The sequence below is a fragment of the Silurus aristotelis genome (genome assembly GCF_946808225.1).
Source record: "Silurus aristotelis genome assembly, chromosome: 14".
In the NCBI taxonomy this organism is placed as follows: domain Eukaryota; kingdom Metazoa; phylum Chordata; class Actinopteri; order Siluriformes; family Siluridae; genus Silurus; species Silurus aristotelis.
In genome coordinates this window covers 4,705,749-4,728,214 of record NC_139587.1, presented here as the reverse complement: position 1 = coordinate 4,728,214, position 22,466 = coordinate 4,705,749, and the positions used below count along the sequence as shown (strand labels likewise).

The 22,466-nt window shown below is 36.9% G+C and overlaps 1 protein-coding gene across 1 annotated transcript in view; it reads right to left on the bottom strand.

Moving 5' to 3' along the window:
- pmf1 (polyamine modulated factor 1) overlaps nt 1-22,466 on the bottom strand; it is a 122,914-nt gene that overhangs the window by 67,852 nt on the left and 32,596 nt on the right. The gene's annotated exons all lie outside the window — the stretch shown is intronic.

Sequence of the window (22,466 nt, the reverse complement as noted above, 5' to 3'; positions counted from 1 at the left end):
ACTTGATGGAACTGGTGCGCGCCCTGGGAAGAGTTCCCCTCATTAACGGCAATTTGAAATTACGCTGGCGACGTTCCATCAAATCGTCAAAGCAGCACACATCTGAAAGAACACTTGCTTTTCGTTCGTCTTCAAAGAAAGAGCGTTGGGCCTGTTTGTTCCTGATTCAATGAGGCGCGAATAAACAACACAAGTAGGCCTAAACAGCTTTGACAATTTAATTCTCAGGTGGGATGGATTTATGCCTCCTTCACATGGTCTTTTTTTTCTCGACGGCCCTTGTTCCTGCCTGAAAGTCGAAATTATAAAGTAGGCCGGATGGGTTTTTTCAGTTCATTCTTAAAAATGAGCCTAAATAATGCAACCTGTAGTCATGGGTACAGTAGGACAGTTAGTATTTTACTGTTTTCTGATAGATTACTAAAAAAAACATGATTATGCCCAATTTCCTGGAATATTTCTCGTCATTATATGTTGCATAGGAACATCCTGAAAAACTCAAGTTTTCATCTTTAAATGTGGTATAGAAACATCCTCAAATATTCCTCTGATCTTTAAATCTGGTATATGAACATTCTGGAATAATCCTCAAATCTTTAAATGTTAAAAAGGAACATTTTGGAATATTCCCCAATTTTTTAAATGTGGTTTAAGAAGATTCTTCAATATTTCTTAAGTCTTTAAATGTTGTATAGAAACATTTTGTAATATTTTTAAGTAATTCAATATTGTATAGAAACATTTTGTAATATTTTAAAGTAATTCAATGTTGTATAGAAACATTTTGTAATATTTTTAAGTAATTAAATATTGTATAGAAACATTTTGTAATATTTTAAAGTCTTTAAATGTTGTATAGGAACATTACAAAACATTCCTTAAGGTTTTAATTGTTGTATAGGATTATATTGTAATATTCCTCATATTTTTAACTGTTGTATAAGAACATTCAGGCATTTTTAAATCTTAATCTGGTAAATATAAATATTATGGAATTTTTCTTTAAGTCTTTAACTGTTGTAAGGAAATTCAATCTAAAAAAATAAATAAGTATAATATAAAATATATCTACACACATTACATAATATCAATTTTGTATGAATCAACATATATTGTTAATTCATTAATCACTATTCAGAATAACTGTTTTATTTTCAAAATGAATATTTCACAAACAAATAATGCTATATTATTATATATAAAAAATATATAATGATATTATATCACAAAGCTCCTAAATTGACCAAATCAAAGTTCAAAACAAAAACCCAAAGCTTTACCTTCAACATGTTTGCTGAATGTCGTAAATTTAAGCGTTTAACATCAATAGTTATTACGATTATTACTCGTGTTAGCTACAGCTTGTGTTATACTTGTAAATACATCTAATGATTGATTTGCTGCATTCTAGCTTAGCTTAATTCATTTGTCATATGTTCATGAAGAAGTAAACCCTACTGTATTTTCAGTTTCCTTGCTATGAAACAAATTTTAGCCACTTGTTCTGCTCACAACAAAAGAAACAATAAAACGTCATTGTTTGCTGTTCCTTCCACTCTTTTTTCAGTTTCCTAGTTAGTTTGAATAAATATTTTGCACACAAATACCCAACAAATATTCCCTTGTGGTTAATAAAGTTATTTCAAGATATACCAAGAATGTTATGGGAACTTTATTAAAGAGTCATGGGAACTTGTAAAAAATGTTATTGTTGTACCTAAAACATTGAAGCTGCTTTTTTTTGGTACAAGTTTACAAGAGCACATGTCTTCAATTTATTTAAGGTTCAAATATTTTTATTGGTCTACTGATAAATTGCTTTAAGCACACTGACGTTTTTTCACGAGAAGTGTCCCAGAAATTTGTAAAACGGTAGTGCTATAACTGATTTTAGGGTATTTTATGTTTAATGGGTTTTGTTTGTAATATGTCAGTTTATATATGGTAGCTGGGGCATTTATTTGTGCAATGAAACAGTGCTCAGATTTTAAAAATGGCTCCTGGATTTTAAAAATGACAAATGGTGATTCTTTGTTGGAGTTTCCACAGCATGTACAAGTCAATAAACTTTAATTAGTTTAACTGTTTAGAAGACATAGTTCAGTCTATATTTAGTTTGTATTCCTTGCAGAAAGCCTACAGAATTTAAATGTAAGTAAACACATGAAATTACGAAAATATTTTTTTATATTTTCACAAATTTTTTTTTTCAATAATTTAATTATATTCATTAAATAGGCCAGTTTTGGTCAGACTATTCCACTCAATTTCCTGTTCTTGGCTGACAAACCTGGAACCTGATGCCTTTGCTATTGTAGGCCTTCATCCTCATGGTTTTGTGACGTTGTGTGTTGTCTGAGATGCTTTTCTGCTCAACATGGTTGTACACTTTTTTATTTTGAATTACTACAGCTCAAACCAATCTGGCCAAGATGTTTTAAAAGTGGTGCCCACTGAATACCTTCTTCCGCTTTAGTTTTTTACACTTATACATAAAATTCCCAGTAGATCAACTTTCTCTGAAATATGCTTAGCACCAACAACCATTCAGAAAACCTTCGGAAAATGTATGACGCCTCCAGTCATCAAGTTAGCCACTGAAATCTTGTGTGTACTTCAACAACACTTAGATATATCATTGATGTAATGAAACGTGGCTATCAAGATATGCAGTTGAGAATTGCACACATGTCTGAGTTGTGTAAATGCTACATGACAGAATACAATATCCGATTGCAGATCGTATTTAGTGTGTGTCAGCTTCTGGCTAGACGTTTGATGACCTAATTAGGAAGGAATTTATCTAAAACTCAGTATCTTTCCACAACCCAGCCATGGTCCAAGAAATGCTCTGTTCCATTTAGTCAGAGCTGTCAAGGTAAAGGCATGCTGTTAAAATAATGAAAAAATGAAAATTCTCTGGAGCCTTCATTTGAAATGCTTGAATGCTACTGTTTAGGGGAAGCACACCTGCTTTTGGACTAAAAGACACACACAGATGGGTTTCAGCGCAGCACTGCGGGTGAAATTGCAGACACATGTTGGCTCTCAAGGTAAGAAATCAGACCCTACAAGGGCTAAAAACCTCTTCTGTGACCTTTAGAGGATGCAGACTGGGGGCCGGGGTCAAGCACTTTGAAATGAGACGAATGAGATGAGACAAAATGTAATTCCATATGGTTACAACAATAACATTTATTTTTCATTGTACACTTTAAAAGATTAAAAGTGCACTGGAGCTAGAGTGATACTGTAAATACTTGTAAATATAACGATTGTTTGAAATAAGATTTTTTGGTTTTGGTCATTATGGTTTCTTTCAAATCAATTTATAAAGTGAGTACAAAGTCGTACATTGAAGATGCTTTCTGAGTTTTGCAAAAGGACCCAGGCAGAGATGTGAACATATAGCTATAAAATCTATAACTGTAGGTAAGTGCAAGCTTAGTAGGTGAAACATTGGACTTTGGAGGTGGAGGGGAAACTTATTGGAGTTGGTTGTGAGTTTATATCCCAGGCAGCTCAGTTGAATAAATTTTCTTCTTTTATATATATATATATATTCTGCTACATAAAAAAGCATGTTGTGCATTATTACTTTTAAGTGAAAACATAGTATTAAATTATAATATAATAATTATATATTATAATATTATAAAACATAAAAGTGCATGCGTCTTGTGAGAGCATATGGAGTAAGTGTTCTCTCTGTGTATCTGTATCTATAGAAAACTCTGATGTGCAGGAGAATGGAACATTGAATTAAAATTAAATTGTAGTTCTCATCAATCAGGAATTTTATTTTCGATACTCAGGTTCATTCAAAAGTGAGTGCTTTCGTTCTTCTATTCAAGTCAAAATGTAGAAGGAGTACTCTGACTTTAAAGTCATTTATAAATAGGTGATTTGTACCACTTTTGTACCACTCTTAGCCCTGAAAAAACCTTTAATACTTCCCTATTGCAATTTCTGGTATGTTACTGTAAACGAGTACACTGCTCCAATTGGCTATTAATTTATAGTATATATATATATATATATATATATATATATATATATATATATATATATATATATATATATATATATATATATATATATATATATATATATATATATATATTTTTTTTTTTTTTTTTTTTTTTTTTTTGGTAAAACTAAATAAAGTAAAATAAAGGTCTGATGAGAATCTGTACCATTTTGACTCCTGTATAAAATTTTGAGGGGGATTTATTTTTAATTGCCAAAACATATACAGTTTAATACTGCTAACAGATAAAAACAGTATTTATACTAATTATTATTATTATTGTTGTGTTTTGTCTTTCTTATTTTTGTTGTTGTTGTTGTTACACGTCACAAGCTACTTCAAGAATTGTAAAGTGATTGACATGTATGTAAAATGTGCATTCATTTATCTTCAATAAGAATTTTATCCCAGTTAGAGAGGGTCCGGCGCTAGTACACCAGTCAGACCCTGCAAGCTCAAACACAGACATGTCATTAAATAGCAGCCATGATTAACATATTTGAATTTTAAGAACAGAAGGGGGCAAACAGGGCATTTTTAATAGAAATTGATTATTTTATTTCTAAAAACGGTGGAAATCAAACTATTAGCTTTATGTGGCAATATTTGTGGTAAGGTAGCTTATGTTTTAGATTTTGTTCAGAAACATCCTGTTGTATATCGCTATATCAAGGAAATACACATGCTGGGAAAAAATAGAGATCGAAATCACTTCCTGGAGGAAGTTTCATCATTCTGAAAAGGTTTTGGAATGTTAAGATAGAAAATGCTGCGGTAAATCTCTCGTCATCTTATCACTTAACAATGGTTATAACAAATTTGCACGTAAGACAAAGAGACACTTGTTGTATATGATCTGGAGGGGGAAAAAAATCATTAAGAAATAGTGATAGAACATGGTAGAAAAGGATTATGACGTTATACATACATGAATTTCAGAGGTTTTTGGTATTTAGTTCACCCTCTTTATGCTTTAATGACAGAGTGCACTCAAGCTGACACAGACGCCACATGTTTGTGCAAAAGCTTATGATCTATTTTAGATGAAATCCATCCGCTTGTCGTCTGAACACATGCTTCAATAGAAGAGATTAAACATGAGAAGAATCTGGTCTTCTGTATAAAACAGTGGCCATGGTCAATATCAGCCATTCGCTTACAGTTATAAAGGGATTTAGAAACAGTGCAGAACTTTGAATCGTTAAAAAAAAAAAAAAAAAAGAAGTTTTGTTTATTTCTAATTTTAAAACACAAAAAAAATTTTTTGCATTGAAACTTTTTTTGCAATCTGTTTTACCTCAGTATTCTCTCAGGAATCTTTTCGGAGTTCTAAAGAATGTTCACAAATATTAAACTCATACTTGGAGAAAATTACAGAAACACTTTAAATGAACAGTTTATTCTGCATCTAAATGTACACCACAGCACTGTTATGGATTATAGTAGAAGTCCATTCATTTTCAATAACAGCTGCTCTGAACTGCTGTTTATATCAATGTACATGTTCTCATAGATATATTAAAGTTTCTATAAGTCTGATAAATGAATTCCTCAAATATTATTAAATTAATTGTCCATTTGTTGATGTGACAATATATTCTGAGAAATTTATTTAAATTTTTTTCAAAGCAAACATTTTTTATACACGTCTCATGAACCTAACAAGCTACATTTGTTCGGTATTGTTGTTTTAATCGTATTTATTTTAAGGGATAGGAAATAAGAGTTTGGCGAAGAAAACTGCTAAAATATAAAGAAATGGAACGACAGTTTGTTTTTTCATGCGGAATATAACTACAAATGGTTTAAATGCCTGATTGTACAATAAAACAGAAGAAGTTGTAATCATTGACAAATTGCTGTGGCATAAGATGAATTACACACACCAGAATTTACTTCATGGCGGTAACAGTAGTCTGGGTGACTTTTCAACACACCCGCAAGTCTGTCATTCCTCACTTAAGGCACTGAACATAATTGTTCTGTGCAATTTAGCCTTGAAATCAGTTTCTTCCTCTTTTCTTTTGTGGTTATCAATCATCTCAGTCGCCGGAGGTCTTAACTCATTTTCTCCTTAAGACTTGAATCATTCTAAGGATCGTAATGCTTTTTGACACTGAAACCACCACAATTCTAAAGTTATCCTGCTTTTATTGTAGGCGACTTAACTCCTAATTCCCTGGAGGCCTACAGTGTCTAAAGGTGTTTGTTCTAACCCTCTCTGTTCTCTTACTTATTCAACAGGAGAGCTTGTCTATAAAATCTGACGGTGATTAGAACCAGAAATAGATTTCACACTGTGTAGAGTACAGTGGGTTAAAAATGGATTTACAGCCTTACAACAGGTAAAAAGGGGTTTAAAAACTTAAAAAAACGGTGTCCTTTTTAACGTTTATCGATTTTGTAATTTTCCGAGTGAGACGGAAGGCAATGGAAGCCAAAAGCACCTACAGGAGTGACACAGCAATCATACCATTAAACATACAATTTTACAAGGTGGAGCGCTGGATAATAATCACCTAAGCATCATCAATCAATCTCGGCACATAACAGAACAAAAAAAAGGAAAAAAGGAACACGCCTAGTCATATACACCCACACACACACACACACACACACACACACACACACACACACACACACACACACTCAGAGGGTGTTCCGGTATCGACGTTCAAGTGCTCTCGGAAGAGCTGAGTCGTCACATTTCTCAAAGAAAAAAAAGGTTTGGATAAGCGTCTTTAATTTTCTATCTATCTATCTATCTATCTATCTATCTATCTATCTATCTATCTATCTATCTATCTATCTATCTATCTATCTATCTATCTGTCTGTCTGTCTGTCTGTCTGTCTGTCTGTCTGTCTGTCTGTCTGTCTGTCTGTCTGTCTGTCTGTCTGTCAGTCTGTCTGTCTGTCTGTCTGTCTGTCTGTCAGACAGATAGGTATTAAAACCAAATATTCACCCAAAACCTGCATGAAGCAAAGTGCAAAAAGGGATGACATGATTCTAATTAAGTTCCCCATTTGTGGATTTAAGATGCACCTACATGCTGGTGTAACTTATTTTTTGTCCCTATTTTTTTCCCCTTCTACAACTACTAAAGTTTACTGAAGTGCAGTGCCAATACACACTCCCTGAAGCATGTTTTGGAGAAAAAAAATGAGCCAGACAAACACTAATAGGCTTCTTTGTACACTTCTAAGTAAAAACGTCACTTTCTGTAAGCAAGATAATGCAAAATGAAACAGAAGACACATCTGTGAACGGATTTCTTTCTACATAAAAGACACACAATACACTTTTTAATGAACGCTTAGAGATTCTTAATTCACACTGACACACGACTCTTAGCAACTAAGCTTCGTCTGTTTTTTACTTAAGCTTTTTGCATCAACAACACATTTCTTTTCCATTATAAACTTCCAAGCACATTTCATTTCCAACTCGACCTAAGGACAAATATCATAATCAAGTCTTGTTCCATAGCTTTGAAAATGAAAACAGGACAAACAGGAGGATAAACACTACAGAATGTCTTACTGCACTGCTCCATCTGGACACTCTGGACACTTATCAAAGAGTCCCTCAGGGCTTCTTCGCTTTTTTCATTTGGAACCGTATGTGAATTGAAAACGCTCTGTTTCAATTTTCTATAGATGAAGAAACGTCATTTTATACAAACTCAGTGACACAAACTGAGGATTCTTTCTTTTTTGACACCATAATGTGATTTTATGTCAACATTATGATTAAAAATGCCACTGATTAGATGCCAAGGATTGCTATTGGTCTCTTATTAGCAGAAAAAAAAAAAAAAAAAGTGAAACAAATGGAAAAGATTGGAATTGTGTTTGGAAATGTTTTAATTTTCTGTAAATGTTTACATATAAAAAGACTCAAGTGTTATGATTGATTTTTATAATATTTATACTGCATCATATTTGCAGTGTAAATAAATTGTGTGTGAAAGATGCAGTTTTGCATAAATAATGTTTCTAGCTACATTTATTTTTTCCAGTTTTGTATAACAAAAAAAACAGCTTTTTTTTAGTTATCGGTTTTGGTATCAGAAAAGAATTGTCTTGTGTCATCTTGAATTAGAACACAAAACTGCAGAGACGGCGCTGTGCTTCTAAGAACGCATTTGTGCACAATTTATAGCGTAAATCAGTTGCACCTGTCATCCGACGATAAACAGGTTGGAGCCGAGAGAAAAAAGACTGAGCGAGAGGTGGAGGTGTAGATAATCGATAAATAAGAGTTTCTCTTTATATAGATAAAGTTCTATTAATGTTTTCTTAAATATGTGTGTATTTGGAATCCTTTCTTATAAGAAAACTTTTTGATTTTAAACCTTTTATATACACTATATGGTCAAAAGCATTGGGATCACCTGACATTTTCAGAGATGTGCTTCTTTCCCAAACTGTTACCACAAATTGGAGGTACACAATTGTACATGATGTCTTTGGATAGCATTAAATTTTTTCTTCTCTTGAGCTCAGAGAGCCAAAATTGTTCCAGCATAACGATGGTCCTGTTTACCAAGCCATCCCAATGAAGATATGCTTTACATGGGTTGAAGTGGAAGATCTCCTGCTATAGAGTTCTGATCTCAACCTTATTGAAAACCTTTGGGATCAATTGGAATGCTGACTGCACCTCAGGCATTTTTTTTCTCACTTACAACAATAATAACACACTTGTAGATGAATGAGCACAAATCTCCAGAAAAACACACCAAAATCTGTTGGAACATCTTCCCGGAAGAGTGGAGGTATTGGTGGAAATGGAATGGGATGTAGAAAAAGCACATTCGAATCTTATAGTCAGGTCTCTACAAACTTTATATTGCAGTCCATATAGTGAAGTTTCCCAGTGGTCCATACAAAAATGTGTCCATTAAAAATTTTTTTTTTATCAAAAATCATTTTCTAAATTATTTGAGTGTTTGTTGTAGATAATGCAAGGAAAAATATTGCTTGGTTGGGTCTTGAGCCATCTCAAGCAGGATGGAATATTTAAATGAAGAGTTTCACATGGTCTCTCTGTTTTCATTGTCCAAACATGCACATCTACATGGATTGCATCGTGCTACATTTGCCTTTGAATGTGTGCTTATACTGCTCAGTAATAGACTACCAGGTATTTAAGTGTTTCAGGGATTATCTCCGAATTCACCTCATCCATAACCAGGATAATGCAGTTACTGAAGATAAATAAATGAGATCTATAGATGTCTCTATATCCCTGGAGATCATTTTGCTCACAATATACATATAAAACTAAAGTGTGTGTGTGTGTGTGTGTGTGTGTGTGTGTGTGTGTGTGTGTGTGTGTGTGTGTGTGTGTGTGTGTGTAGAAAAAGATCACGTTTAATGTATAAGTGCATGTAGGCAAATTTTGAAAAGAACACGTTTGATGTATAGGTGCATGTAGGCAAATTTCCAGTGCTTTGCTGCCCCCTTGCGGTCATAGATTATATAACAGTTAAAGGTTGTGCACTTGCCTTCTTATAGATTTGTCTTTATATTAATGTCTCTTTACATCTTCTACACACACTCTAACTGAGGAAGGAACAATAAAATGAAGTATTTGGAGGTGGAATCCCTCCAGAATCGGGATGAAACACATGCTCAGTCAAGTTCCAACCACGGCCTGATGGTGAAAATTAAAACCACATGAGAGAGAGGGGGATTAAAAGTGTGTGTGTGTGTGTGTGTGTGTGTGTGTGTGTGTGTGTGTGTGTGTGTGTGTGAGTAAGAAAAGAGAAAGAGAGCAAGAGAGAGAGAGAGAGACAGAGAGAGACAGAGAGCAAGCAAGAAAGAGATTTCTGTTTATGTGTTCATACTGATTGCAGGGCAATTATCTGGAGACAAATTGAGGAATGATAATGAGATCTAAATTGAACTGATTTTACCCTGATCAAGAACCTGTAGGAGGTTGACTGACTACTGACTCGAAATTTGCTGAGGTAAACAATTCCCAGATAATCACATTAATTCAAACCGTGTGAACGGGCCTCAGAAAAACAAGCAAAGTCGACTGAATTACTACTTTTTTCCAAATCAACACTGTTAAAAGAACCTCAAAAGTCGTTCTCAAGGGTTTTTTTTTTTTTTTTTAGCCCAGGGCAGTTTTGAATGTGACAGCCCACTATACAAGTCATTCTACATTATATACAAGAAGAATTCAAATCAAACTGGGCTTTTTTGATTTTACAGGTATAAATATGGATGCTAGCATGGCGGTACTACGCATTGTAGTAAGTGGCTAGTGTGTCCTATTACTGATAGGTGGCGCTCACGCCGTGGGCCAGTCCAGAAGCAGTTAATCAAGATGGTAAACAACAGGGAGGATCCTTGTCTGGTGATTCCCTGATGAAAAAGAGAAGCAGGTTGTCCTAGGATGGTTCATGTGTACTGACACTTTTCAATACTTGAATTTTTTTAGAATCTTTTTTCATTTTAAAAAGGAAAATAATTTTTTTTTTCTTTCCCAAACACAATTTACATTTCAGTGAATACTTTAAATTAAATTATGAAACAGAAAATATGTGTAATAGTTACATAATATTAACCAAATCTATCATTTTCCTCATGTAATACACTTTTTTTTATTATTATCATCATATTTTTTATTAATTTCTTATTAAAATTTAAACAAAACAACAACAGAGCAGATCAGTCAACACACACAGCATACACTCAAGCATATTAATAACAATATGACAACAATGTATTGTTAATATGAGAAAGTGACCAACGGAAAGGCAAAGGGAGAATCAAAAAAGAACTTAAGTCATGGCTGGGGTCTTGCTTGTTCAAATAAATCCCACAAAGGGGCCCAAATCCTCTAGAATACATCGGATTTATTCTGCAAGTCATATGTAAGTTTTTCCAAAGGGAGAAGATTAGCCACTTGTGTTAAACACATCTTTAAAGCTGGTACCTGTGGTGATGACCATAGATTTAGTATGTTTAAGGGTTAATATTCTTACAGTCCCAAAATAAATGCATCAACGTTCCTATTTCAGACTTACATTTAAAACACAGCTGAAATATACACTACTCTTAATATCATCTGTGATTAATCAAAATTGTCACCTTGTCATGTGTCTTTCTTGTGGAAAGAAAGTGAATGATTGTGATGTTAACTTATTGATCTCGGACGTACCACGAAAAGATCGAAATATGAGTATTGTTATAAATATCAAACATATTAATAATCAAGGTTTGTTGATGATTTACTGGTAGGTGACGCTTTTAATAAACAGCATATTGGTCACTTTTATTTGAGATTGTCTGCTGAAGTCAAAGATTTTTTTATTTAATTTCGCACAGTCACTATTATGACCATGAAATGTATTATTTCCAATAACAACATCTTACATTTTTCAATTAATAATCACTCACTCAAGTACTAATTAAAATAAATGACGCTATACTTATTATCTGTTTAGTGTTACACTTAATATGAAATGTTCAAAATTAAAGATTAATTCCCACAATCACTTGCATTATAATGTCCATAAACCACCCTGTCTTCTGTCTATTCAAAAGCGAATACGTTTTTTTTTTTTTTAATGCAGATTGTCATGCAAATGAAAAGTCCTGAAGACAACTGAGGGAAAGGTTTAATTAATATCACTAATTTAAAGAGCTGAAACTGATTTTCACCCAAGTTAATTCAACAGAGGAGTGTTCGAATGTTTTACATTGTTGAATAGGAGACGTTCCTGATGACAGATCCACTCAAAATCCTCCTGAGACAGAAATGATGACATCACTTTTATAAACTCCTGGTTGATAATGTTAAAAGGGATTGTAAACATGCTATCAGCCAAAAAAACATTTCAGAGGTGTAACGACTCCAAACAAATCAGAAGCGGTGCTGCTCACACCATGGAGTAACCGTGAGCTCTTTGCATGTACAATTAATCCATCGAGAAAAATAGCAAAACGTCTCGCCTTGGACACTTTAAAAGCCTTGAAACAAATCGATACCCAAATCATTCTGATTGGGCCTTTAGATATATTTATACAGCTGCATGAGTGTACACAGAGAAAACTGTGGGAAAGAAGGAGACGGAGTGGCAGATTTACAGAACACAAATGAATATCATGGCTGCAGTTAGGTAATGTTTGTATTCTGTGAAATTAATGAAGGATTACTGAATTGTGTTTTTTTTTTTAATGTACAAATGAAGTGTCTCAAATGCATAGGCTTCCACTGTGGAAGAGAACTGTCGAGGCTAAAATGAAATGTGCACAGTTATCTCCTAACCTCGTGTAGTCAATTAGCCAAGGCATTTATGGCCTCCAGAATTTTATTCTTTCATTCTGACCACAAGTTATAAAGCTATTATTTATTATTTAGTCCTTTATTAATTTAAAACCATCAGTAATATAATTTAATTAATTATGCGGCTTTGTTTCTCTTCTTCTTCTTCTTATCCTCATTATTATTGATTTTACAATTGTTCTGTAAATTCTGCATGTGAAGCAACATGCATATTTATTATAAAGCTCATTATAAAAGTAATACTTTCAACAATTAAAATGTAATTAATGATATATATTTCTTCTTTTCCTTTTTTTTGTTCAATTGTTCTATCAATTCTGCATGTAATTCTGTATTTTTAAGTTTGTTATTAATTTAATATTTAAAATAATAAAATGCAATTAATTATATATTTATTCTTCTTGTTCTTGTTCTTCTTCCTCTTCTCTTTATTATTGTCTATAAAGTTGTTCAAAAATGTAAAGAAACAATATGTTGTGCTTATTGGAAATGCATTCTTCATCCAAACTACATTTCTAACAGCTAGACTACACATATATACTGTGTACGTGTGAAAAGTTGTACAAGAAACTAGAAAAGCCTGAAATGATACAGCAACATAAACAAACACTTCACGAAGAGATTTGTTTTCTTTGTCGATCCTGACAGGCATCCCAGTTAAACTGACCAACCCAGTTAATCATGTGACCAAGCTACTTAAAACAACCCAAACTCCCAATAACTGTTACTCCTGCCACCTACAAAGAACCTGTTTTGTTGTACATGTTGCCTCTGAGTCACTACAAATCAGTAGCTTCTCATATTACAGGTTCACTGCTAGCTAATAACGCTTAAACATGGCATGTATGCCTTGGACTTCCCTTTAGAGAAAAACCAACAACAATGATTTTTTTTTTTAACTCTTTTAGGTTGCATTAAGGCTAGGAACAATAATATATATATATATATATATATATATATAAAACAATAATTTAGTGATCAATTCATGCAGTCGTGTTACAATATAAATGCACAATACTATGTGTATTTAATACTAATTCTCCATTCAGTGTTAGTCAGGAACCCATTCATTCTGATATAAACAAGTGGATGACTGAAGATAGTCTTCACTGTAAAAGCCACTTTTTTCATTTTCACTCACAGCACTTATTCATTCTGCCAGCAGATGTCACACAAACATGATATACAATACTTTAGCTTTTTACTGGATTATAAATTCACTCATATTATAAATTATTTTTTATTTATATAAACGGATCACTGTATGGTCAAGAGTTATAGCTATAGAGACACATAAAACACATGAGGCAATGGCTTCAACAAATTTGCTCATCTTAACTCTATGATGAACCCAACTGATTTTCTTATCTGTTTTGTTTTTAAGGGCATTTTATCTAATGAGCTCAATTACATACACTAAACAGTCATACATACATACAAAGTCATAGGTTTCTTCAGTCTCATGCTTCTTCCCCAAAATGTTGCCACAATGTTGGGGGCACACACTTGTATAGGATGTTGGAACCAGTAGCATAAAATCTGCCCTTTGAACTAGGAGACCCAAGCTTGTTCCAGCAAGCTTGTGAAGATCTGGTTTACATGCTTTGGAGAGGAAGATCTTGAGTCGCCTGCTTTAGAGCTCTGACCTCAACCCTACTAAACACCTTTGGGACACCCCATGCCTCCTCAGTGGACATCAGTACCTGATTTTACATAAATTATTTTGGCTGGAGCTCAAATCTCCATAACAACACTCCAAAATCTAGTGGAACATCTTTCCAGAGAAGTGGAGGTTATTATAACAGCAAATGAGAACTAATTGTGGAATAGGATGTGTTAAAAAAAAAGCTTGTATGATCCACAAACATTTATTTGTGTTTTATTTTAAGTTATTTTTTTTTTTGAGCAGTTCCCTATGAAAAAAAAATATCTATCTATCTATCTATCCATCCATCCATCCATCCATCCATCCATCCATCCATCCATCCATCCATCCATCCATCTATTTATCCATCCATCCATCCATCCATCCATCCATCCATCCATCCATCTATCTATCTATCTATCTATCTATCTATCTATCTATCTATCTATCTATCTATCTATCTATCTATCTATCTATCTATCTATCTATCTATCCATCCATCCATCCATCCATCCATCCATCCATCCATCCATCCATCTATCTATTTATCCGTCCATCTATCTATCTATCTATCTATCTATCTATCTATCTATCTATCTATCTATCTATCTATCTATCTATCTATCTATCTATCTATCTATCTATCTATCTATATATCTATCCATCCATCCATCCATCCATCCATCCATCCATCCATCCATCCATCTATCTATTTATCCGTCCATCCATCTATCTATCTATCTATCTATCTATCTATCTATCTATCTATCTATCTATCTATCTATCTATCTATCTATCTATCTATCTATCTATCTATCTATCTATACATGGAATAATATATTTACAAGCACTTCAATCAACTTTACAATTTCAGTTCTGTAACATCAATTAAGATAATATACATATTTAATTCAACTGCTGTATGCTAATTAACTATTACTCATTGTCAACTCTTATACGTTAATTATCTACTAACAATTATCTTTTAACTTTAAGAATATAAGACTTGCATTCACAATATTCAAATTTATATACATTTCTTTCTTCTTCTTCTTCTTTCGGCTGCTCCCATTAGGGGTCGCCACAGCGGATCATCCGTCTCCATACCACCCTGTCCTCTATATCTGCCTCTTTTACACCAACTACCTGCATGTCTTCCCTCACCACATCCATGAACCTCCTCCTTGGCCTTCCTCTTTTCCTCCTACCTGGTGGCTCCATCTTCAGCATTTTTCTACCAATATAATTCATGTCCCTTCTCTGCACATGTCCAAACCATCTCAATCTCGCCTCCCTCACCTTGTCACCAAAACATCCTACATGTGCTGTCCCTCTAATAAACTCATTTCTAATCTTGTCCATCCTCGTCACTCCCAACGAAAACCTCAACATCTTCAGCTCTGCTACCTCCAGCTCCACCTCCTGTCTTTTACTCAATGCCACTGTCTCTAATCCATACAACATCGCAGGTCTCACCACAGTCCTATAAACTTTCCCTTTCATTCTTGCAGATACTCTTCTATCACAAATCACTCCTGTCACTCTTCTCCACCCACTCCACCCTGCCTGCACTCTTTTCTTTACTTCCCTAACACACTCTCCATTACTTTGCACTGTTGACCCCAGGTACCTGAACTCCTCCACCTTCTCCACCTCTTCTCCCTGCAACCGCATCACTCCACTGCCCTCCCTCTCATTCACACACATGTACTCTGTCTTACTCCTACTGACTTTCATTCCCCTTCTCTCCAGCGCATATCTCCACCTCTCCAGGCTCTTCTCAACCTGCTCTCTACTCTCACCACAAATCACAATATCATCTGCAAACATCATAGTCCAGGGAGACTCCTGTCTGACCTCGTCCGTCAACCTGTCCATCACCACTGCAAACAGGAAAGGGCTCAGGGCCGATCCTTGATGCAGTCCAACCTTCACCCTGAACCAGTCTGTCGTACCTACTGCACACTTTACTGCCGTCACACTGTCCTCATACATGTCCTGCACCACCCTCACATACTTCTCTGACACACCTGACTTCCTCATACAATACCACAACTCCTCTCTCGGCACCCTGTCGTACGCTTTCTCTAAATCCACAATTACACAATGCAGCTCCTTCTGTCCTTCTCTATACTTCTCCATCAACATCCTCAAAGCAAATAAGGCATCTGTGGTGCTCTTCCTCGGCATGAAACCATACTGTTGCTCACAGATGGTCACCTCTTCTCTCAGCCTGGCTTCCACTACTCTTTCCCATAACTTCATGGTGTGACTGATCAACTTAATTCCCCTGTAGTTACTGCAGGTCTGCACATCTCCCTTATGCTTAAAGATCGGTACCAGCACACTCCTTCTCCATTCCTCAGGCATCCTCTCCCCTTCCAGAATCCTGTTAAACAACCTGGTTAAAAACTCCACTGCCATCTCTCCTAAACATCTCCACGCTTCTACCGGTATGTCATCTGGTCCAACCGACTTTCCATTCTTCATCCTCTTAATCGCTGCTCTCACTTCCTCCTTACTAATCCTATCTACATCCTGCTTCACCAACTCCACATCCTCCAACCTTCTCTCTCTCTGATTTTCCTCATTCATCAGCTGCTCAAAATATTCCCTCCATCTTCTCAACACACTCTCCTCACTAGTCAACACATTTCCCTCTCCATCCTTTATTGCTCTAACTTGCAGTACATCCTTCCCAGCTCGGTCCCTCTGCTTGGCCAATCGGTATAAATCCTTTTCTCCTTCCTTAGTGTCCAACCTCTTATACAGTTCCTCATATGCCTTTTCCTTGGCTTTCGCCACATCCCTTTTAACCTGCTGCCGCATCTCCTTGTACTCCTGCCTACTTTTCTCATCACTCTGTCGATCCCACTTCTGTTTTGCCAACCTCTTTCCCCTAATGCTCTCCTGCACTTCCTCATTCCACCACCACGTCTCCTTGTCTTGCTTTCTATTTCCAGATGTCACACAAAGTACTTTTCTAGCTGCCTCCCTCATCACTCCTGCAGTAGTTGCCCAATCATCCGGCACCTCTTCACCACCACCAAGCCCCTGTCTGACCTCTTCCCTGAACCTCACACTACACTCTTCCTCCTTCAGTTTCCACCATCTTATTCTTCTTTCAAACCTTACTTTCCTCCTCTTCTTCTTCGCCTCCAAAACCATCCTACAGACCACCATCCGATGCTGTCTAGCTACACTGTCCCCCGCCAACACCTTACAGTCTCCAATCTCCTTCAGGTTGCATCTCCTACACAGAAGATAATCCACCTGTGTGCACCTTCCTCCACTCTTATACGTCACCCTATGATCCTCCTTCTTCTTAAAATACGTGTTCACCACTGCCATTTCCATCCTTTTAGCAAAATCTACCACCATCTGCCCTTCCACATTCCTCTCCTTAAAACCATACCTACCCATCACCTCCTCATCACCTCTGTTCCCTTCACCTACATGCCCATTAAAGTCTGCCCCAATCACCAATCGTTCTTTCCTAGGTACACCATCTACCACTTCATCTAATTCACTCCAGAATCTTTCTTTCTCCTCCATCTCACAGCCAACTTGTGGAGCATAGGCACTGATGACATTTATCATCATCCCTTCAACTTCCACCTTCACGATCATCACCCTATCAGAAACTCTCTTCACCTCCACTACACTCTTACTGTACACTTCCTTCAGAATCACCCCTACACCATTTCTCTTCCCATCCACACCATGATAAAACAGTTTAAACCCACCTCCAATGTTCCTGGCTTTACTCCCTTTCCACTTGGTCTCCTGAACACACAACACATCTACCTTTCTCCTCTCCATCATATCAGCTATCTCTTTCCCTTTACCCGTCATAGTACCAACATTTAAAGTACCAACCCGAACCTCTACTCTCCTACACTGCTCCTTTTCCTGCCGTCTCTGTAGACGCCTTCCTCCTCTCCTTCTCCTCCTTCGGCCAACAGTAGCCCAATTTCCACCGGTACCCTGTCGGCTAACGATACCTGTGGCGGTCGTTGTTAACCCGGGCCTCGACCGATCCGGTATGAAATTCTTATTTGTGATCCGCATATTTGATTTGGCACATGTTTTACGCTGGATGCCCTTCCTAACGCAAACCTCCCCATTTACCCGGGCTTGGGACCGGCACTAAGAGTACACTGGCTTGTGCCCCCCTAATGGCTGGGTTAAATTTATATACATTTCTTTCGATTAATTATATTAATTGGAGGTCGACCGATTCATCGAAACAATAGTTGATTGCAGGAACTATCGACAAAAATCCATACCGAAATTTTTCCGGTTTGCATCCGTTGCTGAAGCAGCTGAGAAGGTCCGCAGCCATTACGAGAGCGGCCTCTAGAGGTGAATCACTGACTCCACGTGCTGTTTGTTTTGACATGTGGGACTGTGCGTTGCACGGAGAGTGCTTTATTATATTTCTTTCGACTTCTCCCATTAGGGGTCGCCACAGCGGATCATCCGTATTCATGATCCTCATGTTTGATTTGGCACATGTTTTTATGCTGGATGCCCTTCCTAATGCAACCCTCCCCATTTACCCGTTCTTGGGACCAGCACTAAGAGTGCACTGGCTTGTGCAACCCTAATGGCTGGGGTCGGTTCCCTAAACGGGGATCGAACCCGGGCCACAGCGGTGAGAGCGCCGCATCCTAACCACAAGACCACCTTATTTATTATTTGTAGTGTGTAATTTATTAACTTTATTTATTAGCACATTTTCATGATTCAGTACTTTGTATTATAAACTTTCCATTTCACTCTTAAAGATACTCTTTTATCACAACTCACTCCTGCCACTTTTCCATCCTGCCTGTGCTTTTTTCTTCACTTCTCTAACACTCTCTCCATTACTTTGCATTGTTGACCCCAGGTACCTGAACTCCTCCACCTTCTCCACCTCTTCTCATTGCAACCGCACTACTCCACTGCCCTCCCTCTCATTCACACACATGTACTCTGTCTTACTCCTACTGACTTTTATTCCCCTTCTCTCCAGCACATACCTCCACTTCTTCAGGCTCTTCTCCACCTGCTTCCTACTCGCGCCCCAAATCACAATATCAACCACAACCATTATAGTCCATGGAAACTCCTGTCTGACCACATCTATCAACGTGTCCATCACCACTGCAAATAGTCTGTCATTCTAACTGCATTCTACTGCACTTCTGTTACACGTCCAGCACCACCCTGACATACTTCTCTGACACACCTGACTTCCTCGTACAATACCACAACTCCTCTCTCGGCACAGTGTCGTACAATGCAACTCCTGACCTTTTCTATACTTCTCAGCTTGGCTTTCATTTTTGATTCAGCGCATTTTACGCTGGATGCCCTTCGTACCGCAACCCTCACCATTTATCTGGGCTTGAGACAGGCTCTAAGAGTGCACTGGCTTCTGCAACCCTAATGACTAAAGTTTTTTTTTTTTTTTCAGTATCTATTTAAAAAACTATCAGTGATTAATCGGTTATCAGCAAGTATGATCCAACCCAGCTGTCGGTATCCAGGGCTGTTTCTAGCCTTTTTGGCACTCTAGGTGAGATTCCTATTGCCCCCACCGTCCCACCTCTCAATGGCTCTGCCCACCCACCACAATGCTCCACCCCCAGACCATACAAATCATTCGCATTTTTCCATAAAAAGTTTAAACACATTTACTAATCATTGCAAAATTGGTCAACAATTTAAACGGCTGGGGCTAGGGCGCGGGCGGGCAGGGGGTGCTAACACCCCCTACTGCTTGCACTCTAGGTGACCGCCTAGTTTGCCTATGCCTGGAAAACAGTGCTGTTGGTATTGGTAAAATCCACTAATGGTCAAGCTCTAATATTATTGCATATCTAATCACATACACATTCATTTTTTACAATTGCAAAACAGATATAAATCACCAAAATTCAAGAACAAACAGGGACGTACATGTTTTATCTTATTCCAACTTTTTTCTTATTCCTTGCTTGGAATTGTCTGGCGCATCTCTTCACTTTCACACAAAAAAACCCGAAATGGCTTCCCCACTAGCACCAAATATGATGTGACGGGAACTCTACATAGATGCAACGTGACTGTTGTTCAATTGTACAGGGTTAGACAAGAACCTTTGGGACAATGTTTATTGTTAAAAGTGCTATATAAAAATTTTTATTTAATTGAATACAGATCCAGCTGCAAACCAAACAAATGTATTTAAAACAGGTGGCAACAACTGAAAGGATTATTTAATATGAACAAACTATTATTTCTTCCTTTACAGTGGAAAACACATTGGCAAGATACATCAACTGGGGAGAAAATGTAAACGTGGTGTCTGAGATATTGTGTGTGGGAGGGACAGATAAAAGCTATCCAGTATGATTATTGGGAAAACCAGGAAAAGAAATATGAAAACTGTTACAATTAAAAATATTTCTTCTCATTAAAAAAGTTACTTTTCATTTTTAGCTTATTTTAAATTCAATTGAAAATGTACAGAAAAGAGATAAGAAACACATAGCACAATAATGCTTCTAGTCACAGAACAAATGAACTAACAAAAAATATCTGAATAACTTTAAACTAGTCAAAAACCTTGTCTTACACTGCAAATATGGATCATCAAATTGTGCTTGACACCGATTAGCGCTAACATTTCTAAATTTAGACATTGCATGTAATAACTAAGGGATAAAATATAGGGTGTACATGTACCCCTGCAATTTCTTGTATCCTTACACTGAATATTGTGTAATTTCCACAAGACAAGTTAGTTCTTGTTTATTTAGCCCAAGCAAGCCATGTCAAGCGGCTTTATTGTCATTTCAACCAGCTTCACACAGTTGATAAAGTTCACAATAAAATGAAAGAAAGCTCATCCAGGACATACTGTACAAAGAGCAAGACAGAAATACAAGAGACAACACATAACTATGTACATAAAACTGTACAGGTAGCATTAAGTGCACATGTGCCAACGAATGCATACAGTTTTAGGATAATACAATAATTCATTCATTCATTCATCTTCTCCCGCTTAGCCGTAATTCGGGGGCAGCAGTCTAAGCAGATTCCCCAGACACTTCTCCGTGTCCAGGGATCAGGCTGTCAAGGCCCCCGCCTTTGACTGCTGCCCAATCCTCTCAGCACCGGTCCCTTACGGTCCCTCCTGCAGGTGGTGAGCCCACGGGAAGGGGGCCCCACGTCGCTCCGACGTCACGGTCCTTGGTTTATTTTCTCGTAAGGCTCCCCTGGAGCATAGAGGGTTAAGGGCCTTGCTCAAGGGCCCAAGAGTGGCAGCTTGGCGATACCGGGGCTTGAACCCCCGACCTTCCGATCAGTAACCCAGCGCCTTAACCGCTGGAGCCACCATTGTATTATTGTATTATGGTGGTGGATAATACAATAATACAATGATAATTATAATAATACATAATTATACACTGCGAATATATAATTGTTTTATATAATAAAAGAAGAAGAAAGAGCATGGAGAAATTCCCCATACAAAGAAATGAACAGTCTAGAATTTTTATGGTCGGTTTATTTTAACAGAGAGGGACAAAATATAGAATCTTTCTTTTTCCGCTTCTCCCGTTAGAGTTAGGTTTCTTTCCGCTTCTCCCGTTAGAGCGGATCCTCCGTATGTTTGATTTGGCACATGTTTTTACGCTGGATGCCCTTCCTAACACAAACCTTCCCATTTATCCGGGCTTGGGACCGGCTGGGGTTGGTTCCCTGACCAGGGATCAAACCCGGGCCGCAGCAGTGAGAGCGCCACATCCTAACCACTAGACCACCAGGGGACCTAGAGGGACCAAATATAAAAAAAATCCATAAAAAAAAAACTTTAGAGAAAGGTTATACAATCATTTGTATTTGATCGAGTGAAATAAGTATTTGATCCCCTACCAACTAGCAAGAATTCTGAGTCCCATACCCCCTAATTAGTCCTGTCCTTTTAAGAAAATACTCCTAATATTAATTCATGGTGTCTATAAGAGACATCCTTCACAGAATCAACCTCTTCAATTCAAACCTCTCCACCACCATGGGCAAGACCAAAATGCTGTCAAAGGACATCAGGGATATAAAATAGTAGACCTGCACAAGGCTCTCTTTTAGTATAATTGGACAAAACAAAGCTTGGCATATTACCTACAAAGTCCGCGGTCCTGCAGGCATGGTCCAAAACACTGGTGGACCATGAAGGTCATCAAGTCCTTCTCTGCTGACCCAAACACTGGCTAAATCACTGATTACATTTTTTACCCAATCAAATTTCAGACATCTTGTGTGGCCAAGGTTAAAGGAATCTGCCTTGAGGACTTTAGAATGAACAGTGTGGGCACCTGTAACTTCAAATACATGAGAATGAAGCTGTCGTTTTAACCAATCAGATTTAAAGTTGGTGACACCTAAGCCACCTAGCAGATGTACAATACCGTCTGCAATTTTGTGTCTTTTGATTGCCCGGTCAGA